Source organism: Marmota marmota, unplaced genomic scaffold, assembly GCF_001458135.2.
Source record: "Marmota marmota marmota unplaced genomic scaffold, marMar, whole genome shotgun sequence".
Lineage (NCBI taxonomy): Eukaryota > Metazoa > Chordata > Mammalia > Rodentia > Sciuridae > Marmota > Marmota marmota.
The window spans coordinates 15,390,208-15,416,571 of NW_026000037.1; the positions used below are offsets into that span (position 1 = coordinate 15,390,208).

General features: G+C 41.8%; 1 protein-coding gene and 1 long non-coding RNA gene across 3 annotated transcripts in view; one reads left to right on the forward strand and one right to left on the reverse strand.

Annotated features, from left to right (window-relative positions):
- Positions 1 to 26,364, reverse strand: part of Maml3 (mastermind like transcriptional coactivator 3) — a 394,119-nt gene that overhangs the window by 270,471 nt on the left and 97,284 nt on the right. The gene's annotated exons all lie outside the window — the stretch shown is intronic.
- On the forward strand, positions 21,884 to 25,599 carry LOC125619351. The gene is made up of 3 exons (XR_007350852.1): positions 21,884 to 22,381; positions 22,833 to 22,867; positions 22,998 to 25,599. It is a non-coding gene; the product is annotated as an uncharacterized LOC125619351 (long non-coding RNA).

Genomic DNA, 26,364 nt, shown 5'->3' on the forward strand with positions numbered 1-26,364 from the left:
GAAGGTGGAAAATAAATTTATGTTAAAAACAAATGCCCATATATCTACCTGTGGGATACAATGAATAAATTAAATGAAAAGTACACTATGATATTTTATAGCAATGGTAGAGTAAATGTTTTAATTAAGAAAAAAAAATCTTGTTTATCTTTATATACTAATGTCATTATATGGAAAGGAATATGGAAACAAAAAAGCACACGACAGTTATTTGGCTCTGAATTAATTATTCCAAATATCACATTAATCACAATAGTTTGACTTCCATGCAACTCTTTTCCTGCAGTTAATTTCTCTGTGAAAGGGGAAATCCAAGAGTCTCTTGTCACCATGCTTAGTTTTTCCCATTCACTCATGAATGTATCCATAAGAATTTTGAAAGTCTATCATCAAGTACTGCTTGGAACCAAGACAGGGAGATGAAATAGAAATGGTTCCTGCTATTCATGTTTTGTGATTTTATTTTTAAATAAATGGGTTGAGAAACGAATGGCTACATGTAGTTTAATATTTTTAAAACTTTCCTCCATATGGTACGTAGTATTTTAACTTATTACAACTTACGTAACTAATTCCTTCATGTTGGGTACCTAGGTATTTTCTCAACTTTTCATGATTTTAGCTAACACAGAACTGTTATCAGTGATAATAAACTAAAAAGAAAAATTAAACAAATACTTTAAAATAGATGAAGTCTTACAAAACTGTTTAACTCCAATTGCTTATATGTAAAAAATTAGTGATTGGAGAATGATTGTTTTCTTTTTCCAAATTGCTCAAACCTCAACCTCTTGACCAACTTGGGTTCCAATTGTTTTCTACTGACTCATCTAACTCCACCCACTAGACACATTGAACTACTTTCATTTCCCCTAATTGGTCATGCTCTTTCCCAGAGATTCAGTATCATTTCAGTTTCAAAAATGTCCCCACCCAACACTTTGACTATATCCTAATAGATTTTTGAGCCACAAAGATGACTTTTTGTATGTGTGTGAAATCATCCCAGGTCTCTCAGAAGGCCATCTGAAGCGCAACTTAAGACCCTGTAATTTTTCATCATATTGTAATCACTTCTTGACTTCTGTCTTCCTGCTGGACCCAAAATTTTCTAACAAATTCACTATTTTATCCCCAGCACTGAGAAGAGGGCCTGATCCCTAGCAGCTGTGCAATAAATTCTCAAGAGCGACGAACGTACAAGGACTCGATGGACAAACAGACCCCTAAACTGCTGGCACAGGAAGACAGGCCACTCAGTGTTTGTCCAGATGAATGGTTCCTTCTAATGAACAAGGTGAACGACAGGAGGAAGTTCCCAGGAGCTGCCCCAAATATATTTCACCTTTCCATTGCTGTACAACTTAAATTAAGCCAACAATACCAAATCCAAGGTTTGTCTCCAAGGGATTACTCAAAGTACCAAAGTCCTTTTGGTGAATACTGCAAGGTCCCTGAAAAGAGACATCATGTAACTTCAACGTGTGATGAGCAAGTGGAAGTGTTCAGAGTTAAGTGGCTTTTATAACAGCGTGCCTGTCATGCAATATTTAGGCAGGTTACTTTGCTTAATTTATCTGAAGAAATACTAAAGCCCTGGGTTCTTTAAAGTAAGGATTTCTTAGTACTAAGGTCTACTGCTAAGTTTCCATCTTTCTCAGTATGGAGACTACAAATCTTCAAATAGCAGTTCTGAGTGAGCCTGACAGTCCTCCCAGTGACAAAGGCCAGGAGACCCAGGATGTTGCTTGCCCCTGGTTTTCCCATGTCTCATTTCAGAGGGCTCTCCCCACTGCAAACAGCAGCATGACTTTTTTCTCTCCTGACCTTTGTCAACTGTGTTGCCATGATGCATTTGGAAGTATCAACGATGGTCATTACCTGCCCTATTTATTCAGAGTTAAGTATTAACAAGGCTGGGTTATCTCTGCGGCTGCCATATTTCTCCAAGACAGAAGTGCCTATGTACATGTCCGTATGCAAACACCAGCCTGGTCTCTTCCCAGGTGAGGGTGGGGAGAAGACCTGGAGACAATGAAAAGAACAGAAGCAAACAGCAGATACTTTACGAGTGCGGTTTCCAGAAACATATAACATAATTGCACCATGAACTTTGAGTCAAGACTGATTTTTTTGTCTGTGCATCGGTCAGTTCTAGTATAGGAACAATTTAGTACATATTTCTAGATATGTGTGTAACTTTGAACAATTTGATATTGACAGTGTATAAATATTTTACAGAATAAAGAGTTGGGGGCGGGTGCTTGGCATTAAATTCTCTTTGTTCATTGTCTGCACATTTGGGTTCTTGTGTAGAACAGCTATGTTGGAGTGAGTAGGATTCTGTTTCTGAGGGGATGGAAGAAAGCTGACAATATTAACTTGAGGAGGGTGAAGAGTTTATTAAAACTCCTATCAGATACTGCTTGTTGGATAGTGAAATTGCAAAACTTGCAAAGAGGAAGGATGGACACCATGCAGAAGAGATCAAATACAAATGAAAAACTGACTTCAGGGAAAAAAAAAATCTTTCACTGGAGTCAGCTTTTCTGTAAAAATTGGCCCACTCATAAATTGACCTAAGTTTATGTGCTGGGATCAGGTGGGAAGGCAGAATTCCATCCTCAGATAGTCGCAGGGAATGGCCTGTGAAACAAACCGAAGCCAAATCCACACTTCTTCAACAAGAAGTGATCTGCAGAAAGCAAAGGGTAGGTCACCTCCTGATTTTTAAGGTACCCTAGCAACTACATGGAGCTGTAAACCTATAATGTGTGGAGAAAGAGAAGACAATTCCTTTCTTATACACCATAAGAAATAAAACAACAATGCTACTTCCCCTGGCATTTACAAATTTGCATATTGTTTAAGAGGTTAGGCTTTGGAAAAGTTATACTTGCAAGCTTCAGGTCCCAATTTAACCATTTCATGGTTGGTGTGATCTTGGAACAGATAATTAGCTATTAAAAGTTTCCTACTTTTCAATAGTGAGCATGGATTACTGAGTTACAGAAATTAACTGTGAATGGTGGGGGAAAAAAGAGAATGATTCGCTGAGAAGTACTTAGTAATATAACCTTTACCTAAGAACAAATGTCATCATTTATTAGGGCCTAGTATGTGCGAGGCATTTCAGAAACACTGTTCTCATCTTTATATCTCCCCGCAAGGTTAATTCTATTATTCCCAGCTTATAAAATGAGAAAACTAAGATTCAAAGTAGCTAAGTAATTAGTCTTAAGTCTCAAAGCTGAGAAGTGGCAAAACCACCTACCTACATCCTGACCTCATTTTTTTTTCCTTCCTACTTAAAAAAAAAAAAAATGACCCAAGAATTTCTCATCCCTCTCTGATTTCTGTTTTCCCAATTTTACTCTGGGTCATAATAGCCTTTGGGAATCTCCCTTCTTTGTTCTTTCCTTTCTTTAGCAATTTAACTTCTCTAAATCTATTCCACCAACCTCCTTCTCCCTCACCTGGGGTACCACTAACCCCCATATTCTGCATAGCCAAACCCCTCGGCTCCCCTTCTTCCATCAGCCCCACGCCATCAGCACCCCATGGTAAAGATAGCAAATACCTACTGAGCACCTTTCTATATGTCTGTATGAGATAGGTACCTTCAATATCCCCATTTTAGAGATGTGGAAACTGGGTCAGCTGAAGGGGAGGTAGCCTACCAGGGGCACAGAGCAAGGGGCAGATGGAGGGGGAACGGCTTGGTCCAATCCTACATTATTCTGCCTCCACTGTCCCAGGGGACCCACACAGTGAGTCCCTCATTCCAGCAAGTGAGTCTGGGTAGGGAAGGGAAGCCCCTGTTTAAAAGTCAATGAATATATTCGATTATGTTTGGCACAAACGGCTTCCATAGATTGTTAATTACGAGGGGGAAAATAGTTTTTAAGTGGGATCACATAAGGAACATGGGAACAAAAATTCTGAGTTTCAAAAAACCCTACTGGAACAGCCTGTTGATATTCTGGAGACTTCCTTTATTTCCACTCAAGAGAAACAAGAGAAAGGGAGAACGACTTCCCATTCCTCATTCATACAGCTCCTACGCTGTGGAATGCAAGCGGGGTGATACATCCCAATTTTCTAAGTGTGCTAAAAATAAACACAAATGGTTCATTAGAGCTAAGCTAGAAACCAAAAGTGAATATTAATAACCAGGAAGATCAATAACATGCCTCACAAAGAACAATGGATTAACTTGGTTCTAGAAAGAGCCAAGTTGTGTAGGCCACAGAAGCAGCAACGGGCCAGGACGCCTAGTCAGAAGAGAAATTCATCTCTGTTTTATAAGATTTAGGAAAATGAAAATAGACAAAATATGCCCATCTCTTCTTGGCTCAGCCTACTCGATAAGCAGTTGAATCAATTTTTACCTTCCCTTCCCTGTCTTCATCTTTCACTCCTAACTCAGTAGAAGAATGTATAACCCTAGTTCAAATGCAGGTCAGGATGGCTGCTATAAATACCATGAATGTGTGCTATCACTTCCTCCCTGGGCTCTTGGGGCGTATGCTCTATTCAAGTTAAAGGATAGCATAGAATAGTTTTTACCCAAAGCATAGTCAATCAAAAAAGGGGTTCAATGGCCAAAAGAAATCTGACAAATGCTTCATGAGATTCCTCCTTTTAAGAAAACTGAAGGCTCTGAGCAGCCAGGCAGGAAAGACACCAGTGTGATGTGTAAGCCAGTGTTTCCCAAGACTTTAGACGACAGAGTTCTTTTTTCTTGGCCTTGATTAACATCTTTATGCAGAATGATGGGAAGAACTCTGAACCAGGAGGAGAACAAGCAGAGTTCCCCTCTTCCCTTCTGGAGTGACTTGAAGAAGCAATCTAGCCTCCTGTGCTTCACGCTCCTGAGGGAGCTGAGGCAGGATGGCTAAGGCTCTGTTCAGACTTGCAATTCTTTGGCCTCCTGGCCATTGTCCACGGGTGGAAGCTGGGGCCTGGGGAGCCACTCCACAGCTTGCTCGCTCCTGCTAAGCCACCTCAGAAGCAATCACACCCCCGGAGCAGGAGACAATGGATCCTTTACACCCCTTCACATTCAGTCCTTTATGCCAGGCTCAGAGCTAATGCTGCAAAGGCTACAGGGGGGATTGTGGAGGGAGGGAATTTGCAGAGAATTGTTAAAACAAGCTTACATTTGTTCTTTGAAACATTTGTTGGCATTGGTACATGGCTTTTTAAATAGTTTCTTGTGCTTTTTCATTTAAATATTCAAGTTTAATAAACATTATTCACCCAAAACAGAGAAATGAAGCAAACTCTTATAACTGATTCTTCAGGCCTGCATTCTTAGGCCACATTCTCAGATGCTTTCCCTTGAAACGCTATTAATCCTGACATTTCAACCTTTTTTTTTTTTAATTATCACAATCCAGAAGATTGTTTCTAATGCTGGAAATATATGACTTTTATTCAGTTTCACAAAATTATTCATTTTTTATATTTTTTTGCATATTAGTCTCCTTTAAAACAATGGAGAACCAAGGTTACCTCTACAAGTTGAGGGTGGCTTTTTACTTTCTTGTTTTTATGGCAAGGACATGAATGATGGATGTACCAAGAGTAGCCAAATGATGCATGTGTCTACTAATTTTAACAGCTATCACATAAAATAGGTATTATTGTTATCCAGTTTTATAGATTTGAAAACTGAGGGTCAGAGAGGACTCAGCCAAGAGCCCACACCAGTGGTAAGTAGCAGAGTTGAGATTTGAATCCAGCAGTGCATCTTCTTAATCACTATGCCACAGGACCTCTTGATTGATTTGTGAAACAGAGGAACTACTATGATAGATAGATAGATAGATAGATAGATAGATAGATAGATAGATATAGATAGATAGATACAGAGAGAGAGAGATGAGGGGCATAATTTGGAGACACATGAACTCTAGGGTATAATTAAAGAAAAAGGAATATCTGACCTCATGATTCTACCTAAGTGAGATCCAAGGGGAAAAGACCTGACCTGTCATGAAAGATATAGGTTAGATCCACAACATGCTGTGAGACGGGCTTACCAGAGGATAAGGAATCTCCTTCCCAAATGCTTGATAACAAAAGTCATAGGAATATCGGAAATACTCTGGAAAAAGTTTCGCACAGAAGAATAAACAGGCTGACCTTGTTGTTCTAATGCTTTCCCAGAGCACTCCATGACTATTTTTTCTGACATTCAAAGAATGTTTTTTACCTGTTGATGAGGGTGGGGTAGGAAACAGGAACAGAGATTAAAAAGATCTAAGAGACATAACAACCAATATAAGCAGGGATTTTGCTTGGATCCTGAAAAACAAAACCAATATGCAGAAGGCTTCCTTGGGTTAATTGAGGAAATTTGATTATGGTCTAGGTATTAGATGTTGCCAAGGAGTTATTGTTAATTTGGTTAGATGTGGCAATAGCATACGAGAAATCACTAATTTTAGAGATGCATCCTAAAGTGAAGAAGGCTGAAATGACCCGATGTCTTAGATTTTCACTTTGATGATAAAAGGGGGACAGATGAAGTGAGGCAGAATCTTGATAATCAAGGGAGCTCAGTGAAGGCACATGGATCGTTATACTCTCTCTCTCTCTCTTTTTTTTGGTGGGTGGGGGGTACCAGGGATTGAACTCAGGGGCACTCGACCACTGAGCCACATCCCCAGCCCTATTTTGTATTTTACTTAGAGACAGGGTCTCACCGAATTGCTTAGCGCCTCACTTTTGCTGAGGCTGGCTTTGAACTCATGATCCTCTTGCCTCAGCCTCTGGAGCCGCTGGGATTACAGGTATGCACCACTGTGCCCAGCTATACCATCTCTTGCTTTTGCATATGCTTGACAATTTTCATGATAAAACATTTCGATAAACATGTAAGGATTTTCATCCTCATGAAAAGAAATGCATGCCGGGTAAAATAATCTTGAAAACAATCTACTCAGGAAATGGTCAGATGCACACCTGGGTCTATGGTTCCCTTCTCCTAAGGCTGAGGTCAGGACCAAAGGGGAGAATGAAAGAGAAGAGAATGAAGGGTGATGGAGAGCTGAGAGGGAAGAAAAGAACACCGTAACGGTGCCCACCTTGATTCAGAGAGACTTCACAGGACTCCTGACAGCTCTAGATTTGCTGTCTCAACTTTTAATATGTCTTTTTTCATGCAGTATCCTCAAGCCCTGTTTGAAAGTACTAAATGAACCCACTAACCCTGCTCCCCTTCCATGGTTGGCATTTACAATCTCTCCCAGAGACTGGCTCCCAGTCCTGGAGAGTCATTGGCTCAATTACTGAGGAACCTGTGGGCGTAGGAATGTGTTGTTTGTGTAGGTGGCCAGCTCCTCCTCACATCCTTGCTCCTTTTTGGTTTTGTTTTGATTTTGTGCTGCTGAAGATGGACCCAGGGCCTTGTTGAGCTCCACCCCAGCTCATGTCCTCATCCTTCACTCACTGGGCTATGCCTTTATACAGCCAGGAGCCATGGTACTCCATGGGTGCTTAATGTCCATCTAACTTCAGGACCATGAAATATCCCTCAGTAATTAAGAAATTAGACTTTTTTTTTTTTCCAGAGAAAATAACCACATAGCTAAAACATTCCATTTTCCCAAGATACCTTTACTAGAGGTTCAACAAAACATTTATCAAAATGCAAATAAAAACCTTTAGAGATGTGAATAAACACAGAATATTAGGTCAGACTACAAATACTTCATTTCCTAGCATCCTCTTTCTCACTACATGAAGACAACCATTTTGTTTCTAAAAATACACTAGCTTTGTGCTTCTAATCATATTGTGCTGTAAATTCTGCATCTTAGTTTTCTCATCTAACATTTAAAATGCGAATATTTTCCTGTTCTAATTCTTCAGAAACACCCCTTAACGGCTAGAGAATGTACTGTCAAATGAGACAGTAACATCTTTTTAAATTTTCTTCTTAAATTTTGTTGCCATTTTTTTAATATCATAAATAAGTAATGAACATCTCTATGTGCAATTATTTCTTATGCAGTTCTATGTGTTTCCACAGTATTGATCCTCAGATCAGGATAAAGACTAATTAAGGACAGCGTCGAGTAGTTTACCTTAACACAAGAAAAATAATGATAAAAGAGGCAGGTCCCTTTGAGACGGGATTTTGTACTGGATGAGCCCAATGTCCTGACTGTATTCTCTGTGACTTACATGGTGTGCTAGAAAAAACAATAAACCAAAAAAAGAGTCACTGTCCTGTTGCTTCTTGGTGGCACATGGTGTTACCCTTGGTCCAACCCGAGCCACTTCCTCTAAATGGCTGTTTTTCTTATAGTGTAAGGACATGAATTTGCAGTCCTGTCTGTTCCCTTTAGAATGTCATCACTCCTCTGTTCCCACAGCAGTTTTCGGGTACCTTTATTACAGCTTCCTTCTGCTATAGCTAAATGTCTGTTGTTGGCTGAGATTTTTTTTCCCCCAGTGCTAGGGATGGAACCCAGGGCCTGGAGCATGCTAGGCTAGCACTCTACCACTGAGCCTCAGCCATTCCCAATGAGACTCTCAGTCGTCTTTTAACTACCTGTAATGTCTGGGATCGTGCTCTGCACTGGAGTCAGTACTGCAGGGACATTAATTGATTTTAATCAAATTATCAACAGCATTCTCTTCTTGAGCAGGTCAGTTCAGTTTATATTGTCCTCTGCCCCACGCAGGGCTTAACAACATTGCTCCATTTAGCTTCTTCTACAAATTTAAAGAATGTGCTATTTACATCCTATCTTAGATAATTTTAAAAAGTCATAAATAAGACTGTGCTGAGCATGCAGCCCCGCCCTCCTTGAAACCCAATACATCGCCATTTATCATTACACTTTCAGTCCTTCAGGCAGTTTTCAATCAATTTGACACATCTGACTCAGTCTGAATTCATTTTCTGAACTAGATTTCCAGAGACCTGCTACCGATTCTTCCATTAATGTCTGAATGTATTTAGAAATAATAACATATTTCGTGTATTCTTTGTCTACTCTTTTCTGATTTTGAAAACAAAAAAAAAATCAATTAAGTTGGTCTAACATGAAAATCTTTATAAATCAGTGTTGTTTGTGGCTCATGACTCCAATATCCCATAGAAGTTCCCATATTTGCCTTCTCAAATGTTCTATTATTGTTAGCAATGTAGTTTTCTTAATTCATTTGTTTATTCAACAAACGCTCACAGAATATTTACTATGGGCAGGTACTGTGCTTGAAACCGATTTAGGACTAATTCTATCTAGAAATTAATTATTCAGGGGCTCTTGTTCTGTGAAGTCTCTCCCAAACTGGTGTTTTTACTACACATTAGCAACACCAGAAGAGAGATAGGGCCGGAAGGGCTCGGAGACAGGGCCCAGAGCACTCAGTGTGGCTTCCTAGTGCAGCTCTGACCCACGGGCTCCTGGGGGGAGGATTCTGGAAAAACTGGCTAAAACAAGATAACAGCATGATTCTGTCTGATTGTCTGTGACATCCTTGCCCACTAGATGTGGAGCCATTTAGAATCGGACATGCACTCTTGACTCCACCGTCTGTCCGTCCATCCGTCTGTCTCTCGTTATTCTTCATGCTTTCCACAGGAGGGCTTCCATATTTTCATCAAGTCATTACCACTTTCATTAACACACGCTAACACATCATCCAAGACCTGGCCTATTTATTTGTTTTCTTCTTCTCCTTTTTTTTTTTTAATGAAACAGGTCTTCATTACAGTTTAATTATCCTTATTTATCTTCTTAAAGGCCAGTTTTAAAAAGCAGTTCAGCAGCTCAGCCATTTTGCCATCAATAGCTCAGTCATTTGAGCATAATCATTAAGCTTAGCTCCCTCTTCATTTAATGCCAGGCCTCCTTTATCTCTGCCGTGCCTTCCTTTCTCTTCTTTATTATGTTTGTATTATTACCCTTTGCACCACTGATCACCATAAATACTTCTAGATGGTAACTCCGGAACCTCTCCGATGATTCATGCTCTCTTGTGAGAGTCCTACAGACAGATTTCATTTACTCTCAAGTTTCTCTCTCTCTCCTTCTCCCTCCTTCTCTCTCTCTCTCTCTCTTGCACAGTTGTCACTGTCGCTTTGATATTGCCTCTGTTTTTCTTCCAACGATGTCTGGCTTTCTTGGTGAAATCATTCACTGAGTGAAGCACCTGCCCCCAATTTTACAAGGTGAGAAGAGACACACAACCATGGGACCCAACAGGCAGAGACTGCAGGTGCATGGCTCCCACACCAGGGGGACAAGTGCCACCTTTCCGGTGGGACCAAATCCTGCTGAGGGCGTTGGCCCCAATTTGTAACTGTCCCACACCAGAACGACACCCTTGGCCTCTTCTTGCAATGACCTCCACTGGCCACCAGGATAGCCTCCTCTACTCACCAGTTATCCCTCAAAGACCCCAAGCTGAGACCCTGAGTTCCCACTTTCCTGAGTGACAATGCATGCTTATTTTTGTACTCAGAAACATTCACTCCTGCTCTGTGTATTCCTTTCTTATTTGTGTGGTGACTCAATTGGTAACCATTGATTGTTATGTTGGAATAATCACCAGTGAATTTTTACCCTGTATTGCAATATAGAAATAAACTTTTAGAATAAGGGAAAGTTAAAAAAAAAAAACTACTTGTATATATCTATCACTTCAGGTACAATCTTCTATTTTTTAAAATATTTTTTAGTTGTAGATGGACACAATACAATTATTTATTTATCTATTTTTAAGTAGTGCTGAGCATCATACCCACTGCCTCACCCATAATAGGCGAGCGCTCTACCATTGAGCCGCAACTGCTGTTCTAGAATCTTCTTTTTAAAAGACTGAAATGAGCTGGGCATGGTGGTACATGCCTATAATTTCAGCAACTTGGGAGACAGAGCCAGAAGGATCCCAAGTTCAAAGTCAGTCTGGGCAACTTAGCAAGAACCTGTCTCAAAAAAACAAAGCCAGGTGTGGCGGTGCATGCCTGTAGTTCCAGTGGCTTGGTAGGTTGAGGCAGGAGGATCATGAGTTCAAAGCCAGCCTCAACAACTTAGGAAGACCCTAAGCAACTCAGCGAGACCCTGTCTCTAAATAAAATATAAAAAAAATGAGGCTGGGGATGTGATTCAGTGTTTAAGTGCCCTGGGTTCAGTCCCTGATACCAAAATAAAATAAAATAAAATAAGGTCTGAAGGTATAGCTCAGTGGTAGAGCACCCCAGGTTCAGACCCTAGTGCCCAAGTAAATAAATAAATTCATAAATAAAACTGAAATAAGATACATAATTATTATGTCCAAACCATTTTATACCAGCTTAGCAAATGTGTCTATTTTTCTTTCAAAACTACTATAAGTAAAGGTGTCAATTTATTATATTCTGTAAAATTCATACCAAATAAAGCAATCTAAATGATCTGGCCCCAAGCCCATATTTTTAACTAAAATGATTTTGGATATTTTGGGAGAGGTCTCTGCTTGGTTTGATAAAGTAAGACATTGAAGACAAATAAGTTGACTTTTTCCTTGGTCTGAGTACAGTGAACATCTCGCACTCTCCCAGTCTGCTCCGGGGAGTGCATTCATGGTTCTGTAAGTGGGAAGAAATACCTAAGGTGAAGTGCGGGTCTTTCTCCCCACCACTTCTTTCTGTTTGCCCCTCGTGGTTTCTCTGGTCTGGTTTCCCCGACAGGCCTTTTCCTCTCTTTCAGCTCCGGTGCTGATCTTGGCTCCTTCTACCCCACCCCATCTAATTCCAGGATAATTGCATTCTTCATCTCTGAATGCCACGCCAACCACACATCAGTAACTTCAAGGAATCTTCTTGGGGAGAGGGTATTCAATTATTGTAAAATTACAGCCATTCATTGAGAAAATATGACCCATATGGCCCAGACAGCCAACACCAGTTTTGGAGAAGGGGTCTGCTCTCAATTTCCCAACACTTGCCAAGGGAAGCCTGTCTTCTGGCTTGAGAAAAATGCTACGGGAAGACAGAGTCAGCTTTTACTAAGTGGACATGGGGAAATAGGAGCCGGCTTAGAACAGCTGTGCTAAGGCCCATCATCCTCTCCTCCATCTCCTCCCATTGCTTCCTCGTCTCCCCAGGTGTTTTTCTAATTCCTTCTTCTTTCTCCACCATTTTTGTTTCTGTGTTTCCTGAAAACTACAGATGCCCTTACCTCACCTCAGCCTCTGCTTTCAACTCCTGGGCATTTTACCTGCCCCCGTTCTTGGCCCTCCACCTGAGCCTCCCAGCTGCTGAAATCCAAATGCATGCTCCCATCTGGTGCCAGCTAAGTGCTTGAGCAGGAGTCGCAGGGTCACCTCTGCCTCATATCTATCAGAGGAGACCTTTAAACCTCAGGCATGGCACAAATCATTGTCATCTTTACCTCTCTAGGCACTTTGGTGTTAGGGGGAAATCAAGGCTTCCACCTTTGATAATGAGAAACTCAGAAATTACACAGAATGGTTACGCAGCATCAGCATATACTACCTACTGAAAATCCCGTGCTCTACAGGCAGCGACAGCAGAGACGAAAACCAACCAGAAAATAGCTGCAGACTGTCCCCGTGCTGTGCCTCTGCCCAAACCACTCAGGTTCAAACCCCTTTCCTTCAAAATGGCCCCATGTAAGAACTATGAGGGGGAAAAAAATCGTCAGGGGCATTTAAAACAAATTCAAGCACAAATAGATTAACAACAAAGAAAATTTCTCCATTATTCTTCCAATGCTTACCCATTCTATGATTTAAATATTTATTCTTCAAATACAGCCAGTGTGTGTCCCTGTGAAATCATCAGAACACTGGACCTTCGACTCTCCTCCGAGGATCAAAGCTGAGATTTTGTGTGTATAATATTATTATAGAAAGAATAAATATTTAAAAATGAACTAAGTAATTTTTCCTTATAGACAGCATAGAGAATAAAAAGTTTCCGCTGCTTCAAACTCCGAGGAAGTTTGTGACTGTGTGTGAGGAGACTACATAAAATTCTTAGAGGAGAGAGAACAAGCCCTGTGAGCCTGACATGATTCTTTCCCTGAAATTTCACTATATTAAATTTTGATTCAAATACGTAATCCATCAGCAAAGGCTTTGCAATATGGGTTATACAAAGATTTTCAATGAGTGACATTTTTCAAGTGGGATATAAGTTAAATTTTATAATAACTCTGTGGTGGCATGGAAACTTTCATCCATCGATTTTACATTTTCAGAGGGTTAGTCATCAGAAATTTTGGAAAGGACCCGATTACCTTAGTTAGTAACTTCCTCTGACTATCTCTGCCTACCAAAGTGTAGCGGAGAAAGTTCTTTCATGGAGATTGCCCTTATCTCTCAATTGAGTGAGCTTGCTCTGTCTTCTGAATATTCTGGAATTTGCCTGTGGTTCTATTTCCAGTATTGCTGGACCCCTTACTACCAACTTACTTGGAATAGTTCTATCAGCCACTTGAACTAACTTTGCGGACTCTGTTTGCCCTGGCTGACGGGTCAAGTGACTTACATGGTGAGCTCAAAATAAATTAAAGATTTTCCAAAGGAAATGTGAACCTTGGAGTCCTATTGCTATGTAGCCCAGCCTCATATTTACCTCAGTCTTTTGCTAGGAAGGGTTCATTCCCCACCCCCAACACTATTCCCGTAGTTCTAAATGTTTCTATACAGATTTAGATTGATGGTTCTAGAATCACAGAATTGGAAGTGGTTTGAGATATGATTTAGTCCTATTCACTCATTTTCAAAGACAAGGCCAGGAAAGCTCCAAGAGGCTAACTCCCTTTTATCACAGTGATAAAATTTAGGCAGAATTGAAAGTGGTTGCTTGGGTTTATTTTTACAGTAGCTGACCTGTCTTAGAATTTGTTGAACTCCCAGTGTTGAATGTAGAGTGATTTTACTCTGAATGAAAAATTCAGACTTGAAATTATTCTGTTTTCAAAGACACTGAAATTGCTAATTAGTTATAGTAAACCAGAATTTTAAAATTATCTCGTTCATTCAGTTCCTCACCAAAGCTAAGCAGGCTCAAAGTTCTTTGACTATCAAAACTGTAAGTCATTTGAAAATAATTCCGGTTACACATTATATAAACATAAGAGTACTGGATTCATATCCCTGTGGCTGGTACCAGTAGGTAAATTGGTACCATTCTATTGAAGGGCTTTTGACGGTATAAAAGAGTTGACCTTTGAAGCCTGCTCATAGTGTCAACATCACATCTAAACATTTATTCTAAGGGAAACTTACTAGAGATCTAGAAATACAGTCAATTTTTATTCTCCTGCCTTTCTGTATGTTGATAAATTCCACGCAATGAACTTATGTCACTTTTGCCATCGGGGGAAGAAATACTATTTACGAAGAATGAGAAAACGAACTGGCTGTTTATCCTCCAAGGTCCCTTTTTGGGTCTCATGCACTGGTTGATATTTTTCTCTGGTCAAAAGGTTATAGAAAGGGAGAAATTGTGTTTTCTGGAAAAAAGCCACCAGCTTCTAACTGTGAACACGTATTCAGAGCATTAGCTGATGCTTGGATTTCCAAAAAGCTACGGAAAGATAAGACTCCGGCTCAGTCTCCTCTTCCCGTGTGGGTTTCACATGATCATAGACCTAGAAAGCCCCCCTGAACACATCGCAAGAACATCACTGCGCCAAGAGCCACCAGGAGACTGATGGCCAGAGCTTTCCCAGCTGCTTATAACTGTGTCCTGCAGGGATGACGTGAGCACATGAGAAGATGACTAGGAATGAGAGTCTGTAATTAAAATACAAATACAAAAGGTAGGGATGTAAAAAAGGGTGAAGCCTCTGCAGATGACACTGACGAGGAAAGAGCGCAGAGGACGACGAAGGAAATGAGATGTGTGTGAAGAGGTGGAGTGTGGGAAAGAACTGGGTCTGAGAGGTAAAATACTGAAATCCGGAGTCAGAAGGAAAGGCCACGGAGGCCCTGTCTCAAGGACACTTTCACTGTCCAATCACATTCGATCATCAGCCTCCAAATACCCACTGGGTGTCCATTCTGTGCCAGGTGCCACATGAGCTGGTACAGCAGAGATTCAGAGCGCTGAGTTCTGGAACCAGTGTGTACCTCGTTTCAAACCAACTCTGATGCTGACTAGCTCTTGGTCTGGGATGAGTCAACCTCTCTAGGTCTGAGTTTCCAGTATGTCAAACAAGGGGGACAACAGGACCCACCCTGCTGGGATGTCCAAAGGACTAAGCCATTTAATACCTAAGAACAAGGCAAAAGTTCCAATATTGGCAAGGTGCTGGATATAACATGAAATGATGTCGGCTGGTATTAAGCAATGACAGCAGACCTTTCAAAATTAGGATGCACCAATAAAAATTTAAAAGATACTACTGATAAAGTAAAAAAAAAATTTCAATTGTCATTTTAAAATCTTTGTAAGATATATTAAACAATTTACCTGCCTTTGAAAATATAACAGCCCAAACATAAATGAACTGGTGCTTTTTTTTGTTTTGTTTTTTTGATGACTAAATTGCTCTTCTCATAGGATGGACCAGTAATAACTACTGCTACTACTACAGCAATGACAGCCTTTTTGTAGTACCCAAGTGTTTATAAAAGGCTCCTACAGAATCCATAGAATTCTGTGCGGTAAGCCAGCCAACTGTCAGGATATAGGCAAGCTTGGGATCGAGGGCTTCCATGTTCTTGTCCTCATGCAAGAGATGGGCTAAGTACATACGGATCCCTAGACTCAACCAATGTGAAAGTCAGTTCTTTCTACATGAACACCTGATATGAGATAGTTCAGTTGTTCTTTGACGTTGAAAGAAATGGAGTCGATTACCAAATGTAAGTCCTTAATAGTTTATCGGGGTTTGTTGTTTAATGTTCACAGATCTATAAACACAGCTACTCAGTAACTGAACACATTTTTGTCTTGCTTTGGATTTGAAGAGGAGGCAATAGAGAAGGAAGGCACTGCAGTTAACTGATTGTATTTTTGACTCCTAATTGCCTACTTCTAGCAAATTCCATTTAATGATATCTAACCAAATAAAATAACACACTGATGGATGGGGCTTATGCATGGGTAGAAGCAGGCACAGTAGCAGCTACAAACCCCACTGGAAAACAGTAACCACACCCAGGTCAAAAATGTGTTTAGCTGTCCAACAAAACAAGCTTAGAAAGTTCCAGGGTTAAACCCTCAAAGATAGAATGTTCACATTCTAAATATGTAAAATCAACACAGTCATTCTCAGATCTGACACGTGAACTCAGGGACCAGGTTTCCCTTTTTTGTTTTATCCAATAGAATAATTACTGGAATCATCACTTAATAAAATATAGCTTTTATAAAAGCCAAATCCTGCCTTTACTTCTGGGGAATATATGGAAAGTATTCCCATTAAAATGCTAACAGAATGCTAAAATTTAACACCAAATTGCTCCATCTGAAACTGAGGGGTAAATCTTTGTTCAGAACCCAAGGTCCATTTTTTGTTGGAATTTTATCCTGTTATATTTCTTACTGAGGAGCTCCTGGAAGAATAAACAGTGCAGATGAACACAGATTAAGATGAATTCCAACCAGAAACAAGAGCACCTACAAAAGGGAATGGATGACCCAGGAAAAGTAAGGAAGAGGCATACTCCTTTTCCAAAATCGTTTTCTATACCACAGTCTTTCTGTTGCCAACAGTACTTCTGTGATTAACTGGGCATCCATAGCCCTGTCCATCAAGATTTCCATTAAATGATGACTGTGTGCGTTTTCCCAACACATTTGAGGCACACCCTGGCACGTGCTGCTCTGAGGCGAGGGATAATCCAGCAGTTGCCCAGGTCACAGCCTGCCTTACTGCTCTCCGGGAGCCCTCTGCCTCAGGGAATGTGGCAGGTGTGTGTGTGGGGGGGATCTCAGTCATCCACATGCAGGAAAATGGTACTTCTGAACTCCATCTTCATTGTCAGGGAGGATGGAAGAGCTACCATGGTTTAAAACCTGCCCCTCTTGAAATCAGCCATGTCACTGCTGTGCACACAATGACCCTTTCAAGTCAGATGCTGAGCTAGATCAACACCACCCCTCTATCCTTTTGATGGTGCACCAGCCAGTTCACCCCCGCAGGACTCTCCTGCTGCAGGTGGATGGGCAGGACCAAGGAATAGCTTCCAGGTTCGCCCCCTGAGTGACGCTCAGTCATTCTAGCCCAAATGTTCCCACTCCTAAGGATGCGTCTTTCCCTCCTCCTCCTATTTCAGTCACGAATTTTCAGATTATAAGAATGACCATGGTTTCTTTCATTTCTTTTCTCACCAGTCGGTCTCTTAGAGCTGATTTCTCGCATCAGACTCTGGGTGCCTATTTTAGAAAACACCTCGAAGGTGAGATGACAACGGCTCAAGAGCAACTGTGGCGCATCTGTGGTTACAGCCATTCCCCTGAGCTTGGCAGTCTGGCTCTCCAACATGACTGAAGCTTTCTCGAACACAGGAGGCTAAGGAGTCCAGTGGTCATCAGTGTGGTCCTGCTTGGGGGCACTGCTATCTCTCAGTCTACTGCTGAGTGTAGAACACAAGTCAGTAGATTCCTGGGAAACCAAGGCACTAAGAACCCTGAGTTTTCATTTCCAGGAAAATCTCAAAACTCAGAGTTGCTTAGAGGGAAACATTAAAAATGACTTCTGACTCTTTGATGGGGGGAGCGGGGGCAGGCACTGGAGATATGTGTATTTCAGCAGCACTTGCCTAACATGCGAGGTCCTGGGTTCAATCCCTAGTAAGACTAAGATGTGATCAAGAAGTTCCCTGAGTTACGCTTTAACTTTATCTTTCCACTCTACAACTGGAGTTGGCACTTTAAACAGAGATTTCAATAAATTAATGCATTAGCTACAAGAAATGGACTCAATTTAAATGACGAAACAAGTGACCTGAATATTATTTCCTCTAAACAGCCTGAGCAACATGAAAAGAAAACGAATAGGAAAAGGAATCTGAGTAATGCCCTATGTCGACAAGCTTCCATCGAAATAGAGCATGTCTCCACGTGATGTGAGTCACGGGAAGGCTGCGCTCCAGTTTTGAACAAATGGGTGCATGTTTTTCCCCCCAGCCCAAAGCTAACTCGTGTGAGTCACAAAGCGAACTAGGTATCCAGGCTATCCCTGTTTGAAACATAACCAGAAACGTACCCTCCTTTAATAGGACAAGGCCCAGTGAGTGTAAGGGTGACCCTAAGGTACACGTATTTCAAGGCATGTCAAACTGTACTTTGCAGAAAATGATTTCGTTTAGCAAACTCTCAGCAGGCACCCCGACTAGACATAATCTATAAGGGCCTTTTGTCTTCAGCTGCATGGCTCTGCTGTTCAGAGCTCTCTTTGCAGTGGTAATTGGTTTGGCTGTCCATCCCACCCATCAGGTGATAGAAAACTATCAATCAGCCTTAATGCAATGTGAGAGAAGTCTCTTTAGCCAATTAGTCAGTAATGAGAACATTAGCCACGACATCTTCTGCAGAGGGCACCTTAGCCATTCCATAAGTCTGAGGAGATCACAGTCCCTGTGTGATTAATAAAGATCACAGGACACTTCAGAAATTCTACATGGGTGAAGAAGAGAATCAGAAGGCCTGTATTTCCAGAGCCACCAAGAGCCCACGCAAAATATTCCCAAAAGACACAACCAAGCACCTTCAGAGCTGGAAGGGACCTAGAGCATCATTTGATCCCACCTCGTGCTTTTACAGGTGAGGTGAAATGAAAAGACTTGTCCAAGGTCACCCAGCTGGCTGGCAACAGTGCATTTCTTAAGGCTTCAGGTAAAAATGTCAGGACAGTTGAAAATAAACAGAAAGGAGAGCACATCACCATGGAGAGACCCCTGCGCGACTTGTGATGCTTTTAAATGTGTATCTTAATGCAGGGCAAAGATTCTGTGTTTATTCCCCTGACTTCCTAGGGTCTGTCACAATGACTGTGTGCCCCAAGGAAGGACCATATATATTTAGACAACCCTCACCAACAACAGACTGTCTGGGTTTGTAATGCCAGCTCCATTGCTAACCAGAGGTGAGACTTTAGGAAAATACTGAACACAAGTACTTCAGTTTACTCTTATATAAAATAGGGATGATAATAATAGTACCTGGCTCTCAGGGTGGTCATGAGGATTGAGAGTTAGTCTACGGACAGCACAAATACCAGAGCCCAACGGCAATGCAGAGCCGCCTCTGCATATACAGAAATGACAGTAAGGTAAATTAAGGCAAATTAAATGAAATGCTATGACCTTCCTTGGGATGAGAATCGAGGGAAGGATGGAAAGGACAGGACAAGCTGGTAAGGTACACTAGTGGAAGGATCTCTGAGAGTGCCGTAATTCCCTATCTGCCTGCTGGGTCACCTGGGCACAATCAGGGGGAGCCTTGTGCGCACACTCACTCCTGAGCAGCCCACCAGCCAGGAGGCGCGTTCCATGACCGTGCTTGGCAACCTTTACCCATGCACACACGAGTGATCTGGTCACCATCTTCATAGTCACCACGCTTCTGACCTTGAAGGTGACTTTACCTCTGGCATCTGCTCCTCCTACTGACACCTTTTAGGCACAGCATGAGGGACAAGAACTGTCATTGCTTATCTCACTTCACCTCTGCCTTTTCTATTCTGCTGCAGCACTTCCTGAATGCAGGGCCAGGCAGGGATTTGATAAAAGGGACTCTTCAGAGGATTGTCCCAGCGTCACATGTTACAGACACAAGAGCCCAGCTGACATGGTGCTGCCTTACAGCCATAAAACACCTGGAGATGTTTCTTCCTTACTTTTTTCTTTCCTTGAGATGGGGCCTTGCTGTGTCACCCAGGCTGCCCCTGAACTACAGGCTGAACCTGGGCCTCCCCAGCACCAGGACCACAGACACATGCCACCTCACTCATCATTTTTACCTTTTAAGTGCGAATACACCCTATTGCCAACCTCTCGGTACACCTCCCGCCCCACCCCAAGAAGTACACACACCAAGTTCAAAGACCAACTCCTCTGCATGGCCAAACAGGAGACAAGGAATGAACACAAACAGAACTGAACAAGGAGAGCAGAGAGGCTTGGTGGACACGCTTCCAGACCAGAATGTGGCCAAGACAGGAAGGTTCAGGTAGAAAAGGTGGGAAAGGGAGGGAGAGGGTGACTCTAGCGCTTCCTTTAGGTAGCAAGCTGATCTGGTCTCGTGTGAAGGAGGGCATCCTATAAGATCCTTGAGGAGGGAACACGTTTCCATTTTCATTTCTATTTCTACTTCATCGTCTCACTGAGGGTATCCCTAATCGTCTGAATCAGCAAATGGATATGGGGTGGGAGACAAAGGGAAACTAAGAACTATATTTTGAACTCATGGGATAGACCTGAAAACTTGCCTGAACCCCAGAGAGGGAGGTTCCCCAACCACCAATCACCGTGTAGGACTCAGACGGATTTCATGTCCAGGTGCAGGATGAGGGTCCCTCCCACCTGAGCTTCTGCAGGTACCATAACTCAGTCCCTCCCATGCAAGAGTAATATGGTGGACATCCTCTCGAACCTGACCAGCCCTCCTCCTCTAACGCTGGTCTGCCATATTGTATCTGAGATTACCTTCCACAGAAATCAGAAACTTCAAAGCACACCCTCTCTGCAGAGCGACAATCCACATTGTAAAGTACTTAACAAAAGGCCATCATGATTTTGTGAACAATGGAAATGTGAAATTGCACACAGAGTAATTGCCATATTTATGTCTTTCACACTGACCGTATCTTGCCAGAGTAGGGGAATCAGTGTCAGGAATGAACTCTTCACAGTTTAACTAGGATTCAAATATATATATTATGCATAATAATAGCCTTCTTCCACCACTACATAAACATAAAATATTACCCTCCTTCTATTCTTGAGACGCTATGACAATCTGAGCTAATACAGTTAATTCAACTCAAGTCCCTGAGAGAACAGAACTACAATTGCTGTTCAGCAAGTGTCTGATCATGCAGTCTAGGACACGTTCACGGAGGGCGCCCGGGAATCATTGTAATGTAAGACACGCTGTGAATATTTTTTATACTTCTATGTTTTTGACATTTAAAATAAAACTTTGCTTTCTTTTATGTAGACAAGGGTTCATGTCCGACCCTATACATATGCGTAGTGAGATATTCCAATTTTCCAGAGGTACATTATAGTACCTCTGGGTCTTGAAGTGACATGAATGGGAATTGTTTCATACACTCCACTGGATAAACACGCCTTTGCTAGCTTGGGCTCTGAAGTCAGGAGGCCAGTGGTTAGGATGGAAGGAAATCAACTGGACAGAAGGGAAGGGAGGGCGAGGCAGAGGATCAGCTATTCAAAATTGAAGAACTAGATTTAAACCCAGCCCTCCTGCCTCCCAAAACCAGAGGAGTGATCTCACCTCTCACACTGTTAATGACAGGGAGAATATTCATTTTTTTAACTATCCAGATGATGATAAATATATAGAAAAACCAGGAACGTGTGCAGTTCCATGATCCAGAGAGCCTATTTTACCAGAGACTTTTAACTAGAAGAGATCTTAGACTATGTGAAGCCCGTTTCTTATTTGGGAAATAAACAAACAAGCTGGGTACGACGGTGTGCAGGAGGCTGAGGCAGGAGGATCCCTTGAGCCCAGGAGTTTGAGGCCAGCCTGAGCAACACAGAGAGAACATCGCGAAAAGAAAGAAAGAAAAAGAGAGAGAGAGATAAATATGGTGACTTTACTAAAGTCTTACTAAACATAAGATACCGTTTGAATCATTTGTAATTAATTTAATTCTGCCCAAACTCCTCTAAAGTCAGAAGTACTAGTATTCACATTACATCCAGGAAATGGCAGAGCTGGGATTCACATCCTACTGTCTACATGACTCCAGACACGGCACTATTAACCATGTCATCAGCTGAGTGAGTGGATGGACGAATGAGTGAATAAATGCAAAAATAAAGGCAAAATAAATGCTTCTAACTTGTGGCTTCCAGGACGGCTGGCAGACCTTGTCTGGACCACACAGAACAGCCATGTGAACAAAGGGCGGCTCAGCTAAACCCTGCCTCCCATGCCCCTCCCCCACCACGCCCCACTCTGATCCACAGCCCCCCTTTTCAAAGGGGCAAAGTCAAAAACAAGGGTGATATCCCATAGGTCTGGCCCAGTCACACAGGGACCATGTGACAAGACAGTGTTGTGGGGATCCGCATAAGGACTGTGGAGCTTCCTGTGGGCCCCCCTGGTGCTTCCTGCCTGAGAAGAGACATGGGCCCCTGGTGCCCTAGTGTGAAGTTTCAGTTAGTGGCAGGGTCTTCACTTCCTGTTCCAAGCTGTTGGGTAAGTCTTGTACTTCATGACCCCGGGGCCTCTAGACTTGGGTCACATAGTGCCCTGAACAGCTTAGCGACTATGTAGTGCCAGCCAGAAACAGAGGCTCAGTTCTGATTTTAAAAAAATACTACCTATCAGGACAAAGAGACAAGCTATTCAAATTCAGGACTGTTCTAAGATGCACCCTGGCACTAAGGACGTGACTAATCGAACGTGACATGCATATTTTATGACTGTATCTCTCCCTTCCCGTCTCCTTCTCACCCCTCTTCTCTCTTAACATCTCCAGTTGTCATTTATAGATGCAGAATAGGAGACATTTAAATCTAAATTTATTTACCTAAGGCTCTGTTCAAGTCTTATACGCCAGGCTGAATTCTCCTTACCTAGTTTCTATTTTGTTTTCCTATATGTGAGGAGTGTGCTATTTCAAAGGCCCTGATTTTTTACTTTATAGGAATGCTGAGGAAGAGGCCCCAGGAAGACCATGCCGTACGTAGCACTTTCAAATCAGTCATCTGGGGGATTTGTGACCTTACAAAAATTTCTGGTGGTTTCTGACATCCAACTTTCTCCCTGTCTCAAACTCTCGCTCTCCCCGTGTTCTGCCACATATTTTCAGGCAAGAATCTGAGCTGGTGAAAAAACTAAAAGACAGAAAAGTCCAACATCCAACAGCGACCATAAAAATTGTATTTTAAAATCACAGCATCTACCAGGAACAGCTGATACAAGAATGCACAGCGTATTTTAATCATATCAACTGTGCCCACCTCAATTTAGAATCTGGGAAAAGGCTAACAAAGACAACACTCGCATTCGGTTTAAACTAGTCTACTGCCACAGGAAAGTACCTTGAACATCAGTGAAGACTTATACACAGAATGAATTTCCCCTCCAGGGAAAATCAGCGAATATAAATTCATTAGGGCCATTAATTCATCCACGTAAACACAATGAACAGCACTGTTAATGGTAGGGGAAAAAAATCAGACTCTTTAAGAAACAGACGTAGCACCTAAAGCAAAGAGAGTTGAGTTCTAATTGTGCTTCTTGTAAGAAGACAATAATAACACCTGTTTCTTTCTCATGGAGAATAGATACGAAATTGCTAAAAATATGTTTAAGTTCTTCTAGGTAAAGCTCTATGGAATCCCAAGGGAGTCCAATCAGAAAGGGGAAATAGACTGGTGTGTTCCCTTCATTTTCGATGAGGGCTAGGTGCCCAAAATGTTTTAAAAGCAGAAAACTGGTAACGCTGGATGTATTGTCAAAATACATTTCCCTCTGGTTAAGAAAAGCAGAGAGGGAGGGCTGGAAGGGCGGAGCGGTAAGCAATTGTCATCAAAGCATTGTTAATATGAACTGAATTATATTACAATGGCAACGCTTCAACATGGAGAATGAAAATTGTTCTGTATTATTGTGGATTGACAATATGACAATCGTTCATTGAGAGCGCATGACAGCTGTGGCATTCTAGCTCCGTGCACAACACAAGATGAATGAGTGCTACAAGTTCTTCAGGATGGGCCCCTATTTCACAAGAGTCCGTCTCATCCCAAAATAAATACATGCCAGCTTTTCCCTATCTCAGCAAATTTAGCATCTCTTTACAAACCAACGTGCTACCAGCGGCCTCAAAGTGCCAGTGTCAAGTCCCTGCTTAGTGGATTTGCAGCAGCTGTGAAATGTCAAGTCAAAATGCCATGGAAGATCTATACAGCGCCTCGGCAGAAGAAAGGGCAAGAAATGGTGGAACGCCCATTCCCGGACACATGTGAGCTGTCTCCTCATCCACAGGAGCACCGCTAAGGAATTCGCCTCTTGGCACCAGGCTTGTCCCACCATAGACATAGGGGACACATTTGTGGACCTCCTATACCAAATTATTCACCTAAAAGAAGTCATATCATACATGCTACTTGAAATGAACACATTTTGGAGTCCAGAGATATTTACATATCCTCTTATGGACAACGAAAGCCATTCCTGCTTACCTACTGCCCCTGGGCCCCCTCCAAAAAGAACCCAGCAAGGCAAAAAGCACAAAATCCACCCATCATATTACCATGAGAAAGTAAAAGTCCTCTGTTAATCTTCTTATTTCCAGCTTTATTGCATTTTAAAAAAATATTTCTAATTAAATTTATTTTTAACTGACACATAAAACACAGCACTTGCACATATTCATGGGGTCCCATGTAATGTTTTGATGTCTATATAAACTGAATAATTAGGCCAAACATTTCTTTCTCTTCTAACATATATCACTTCTTCATGGGGAAAACAACAAAAAATCTCTTCTTGTAGTTTTTGTAGATATGCAGGACACAACTGTTATCTGAGGTCACCTCACTGTGCAGCAGCAGGCTAGGACCTCTTGTTCCTATTTACGTGCAACTTAGTATCCACTGGCCAACCTCTCCCCAGCCTCACCACCTCTCCTGCCTCCAGCCTCTAGTAACCACCAGTCACTACCATTCTACACTCAATTTCAATGCATTTTTTTTAAAGAGGATTTGCTGCATATCCTTTCCCAGGGCCTGCTTTTTTAGAATGCAGCAATCAATATATACTCTCAACATTTTTTCAATCTCATGAGTATTCTAAAATATAATTTTAATGGCTATATGTATTCCATTTTCTATATATACTATAACTTACAGAATCCCCTACTATTGGATACTTAGGCTGCTTCTAATGTTTCATTAAGAAAACGAATGCAACTATTATGGAACATTTGTATACTCTAATTTCTTAGTGTAAAATCATAAAACCTGTCCTGATTTTCTGGGATCCTGACTATGGCAACAGTCAAAACCTCAGAGTAGTCCTTAGGTAGGTACCTGGAGCATAATTCAAAAGAATGCAGCAATCAATATACTCTCAACATCTCTCAACTTTCTGGAATATTGTGTGGTTACATGGGATCATGTGACTAGTTCTGACAAATAAGTTGTGAGCAAATAAGAGTGACAGACACCACTTCTGGGTTGGAGAACTGAATTGTGTTTATTGGCTTTTCACCTCTGTGACCAAAACATCTGACAAGAAAAACTTGGAGGAAGAAAAGATGAATTTGGACTCATGATTTCAGACATTTCAGTCCATAGTCACCTAGTTCCATTGCTTAGGACTGAGGTGAGGCCAAACATCATGGCAGGAGGAGAGGGTGGAGGAAAGCTACTCAGCTCATGGTATCCAGGAAGAGGGGAAAGAGAGAGAAGGGGAGGGGAGNCACAAACAGAACTGAACAAGGAGAGCAGAGAGGCTTGGTGGACACGCTTCCAGACCAGAATGTGGCCAAGACAGGAAGGTTCAGGTAGAAAAGGTGGGAAAGGGAGGGAGGGGTGAGAGGCAGATATAGTCCCCAGGGGTTGACCTACTTTATCCAACCATGCCCCCACCTGCCTGCAGTTCCTACCTCCTCCCAGTAGTTCATTCAAACTATTAGCCTATGATGGATCAACCCGCTGTTGAGGTTAGAGCCACCATGATCCACTCAAAACAAACCCTCTGGAGCTCTCTTTCCTTGGCACAACCAGGAGTGGGACACAATGCTGGTTTTATTGGAAAGAGTCCCTGAGCAACGGGATAAATAGAGTCCCCCTTTCTCCACCAATCCACAATATAGATGAGCAAGAAGCAAACTTTGGTTTCTTAATTTAAATCACTAAGATTCTGGAGTTGCTTGTTACTGTATCATCATCTAGACTCTTCTGAATGGTAAGCACAGTAATATTTAGCTGAATTTCTTTGTGATCTCATGATCTAATTTAAAATGTTCACAGAAAATTCATCTCTTCTCCTCACACATTGTTTATGAACCTGGCAAATGACAGACATGTCTTTTCAGGTTTCCTGGGCTTCAGTATGTGACAATGCAACAGTGCTCCCTGGGTACAAAGCAGTTAAGGACTTCATGAATGCTGTGGTTTGATTGTGGTCTGCCCCTTATGGGTCATCTGCTGGAAGCTGGGTCCCCA